The sequence below is a fragment of the Nannospalax galili genome, unplaced genomic scaffold, assembly GCF_000622305.1.
Source record: "Nannospalax galili isolate Female #2095 unplaced genomic scaffold, S.galili_v1.0 scaffold732, whole genome shotgun sequence".
Taxonomy (NCBI): domain Eukaryota; kingdom Metazoa; phylum Chordata; class Mammalia; order Rodentia; family Spalacidae; genus Nannospalax; species Nannospalax galili.
In genome coordinates, this window is record NW_008330574.1 from 623,883 (window position 1) to 625,199 (window position 1,317).

General features: G+C 40.6%; 1 pseudogene; it reads right to left on the reverse strand.

Moving 5' to 3' along the window:
- Positions 1–296: 296 nt before the first annotated feature.
- LOC103746796 lies at positions 297–560 on the reverse strand (annotated as a pseudogene).
- Positions 561–1,317: the final 757 nt, after the last annotated feature.

Below are 1,317 nucleotides of genomic sequence, written 5' to 3' on the forward strand. Positions count from 1 at the left end.
TTAATTAGGTGTGCTAAAATCAGAATAAAACCAATAATTTTGTGCACAATAAATGAATGAAAAGAATAACTGAAGTGTCCAGTTTATTTTTTTATTTTTTATTTTTATTTTTATTTTTTGAAGATCATTGGACTTTATTAAGATGGAATCACTGCTAATTACATAGAAGCTACTTGCAAAAATCCATGAGGTTCCCAAGAACTTATACACATCAGAAACAAATGACACGTTCAAAACCACAAGGAACTATCCTGATGCTCAGGTGATGAAGGCTTGAGGAGAATGAATCTTCACATCTACTTCAGGCTGTTAAAGAGCTTGTGGGCCCTTGCATGTAGGAAGTCAAAGAGCTCTTCTGTGCAATCCTCTTCTGTCTGTGATTAGGAAGATACATGCTGATCACAGAGCTCTAGCCATTCCTGGGCCTTTACACATTTCTCCAACTGCTCACATTGCTCTCTCACTGTTGTCAGGGGGTCCACTAGTTCTTCCTCTTCCTCTTCTTCCCCTTTAGGGTCTCCAGATCCAGTAACCATCTTTTGTTTGTCCTCTAGTCCCATGTCAGGATATGGTTCAAGGCTTCACACCAGGATCAACAAGGGTACCAACTCCACTTCAGGACCAAGAAGGACTTGTAAGACACGTCCAGTTTATTTTGACAAAAACATATGAAGACAATAATCATAGACACACATTGACAGAATTACGTGAGATCTCAACATGAAAAACTTATAGATATACATGACATAATTACATGAAACCTCAAACACATGGAAAACGACTATCATAGACACACATGACAGAATTCCATGAAAACTAGATGCACCCAAAACACAAAAATCAAGGAGTTTGATTAGGATGGTCCTTTGCATGTAGGCACTCATCTTTAAAATCTGGATAGGAGGAGAACACTTCCTCCATAATCTCCTTGTTGCTATGGGAGTTCTCCCTCCTCTTCTGGTAAGTATGAGGCTGGGTTTTAGGGTTCAGGTAGCCTCCATCCAGACTCAGGGATTCTTACCCAGTATGACCTGATATCAAGTCACTGAACTTCACATTAAGTTTTAACTTGGAGGGTTTTATCTTAATGCCATAATGTCCTGCATAGCCTAGTTTAAAGTTATCCAGCATTACCTGGAGGACAGCCTGTGTCTGACACCTGGACTGGAAGCAACCCATCTGAAATTTTATGTGTCTGGGATGTATGTGATGTGTGCATAGGAGGGGGTGGAGAGTGTTAGTCTGCCTCATTCAGATGCCTTCCTGGCCAGCCACCTCTCAGTGACTTAAGAGGTCTTATTAGGGCCACACATATCC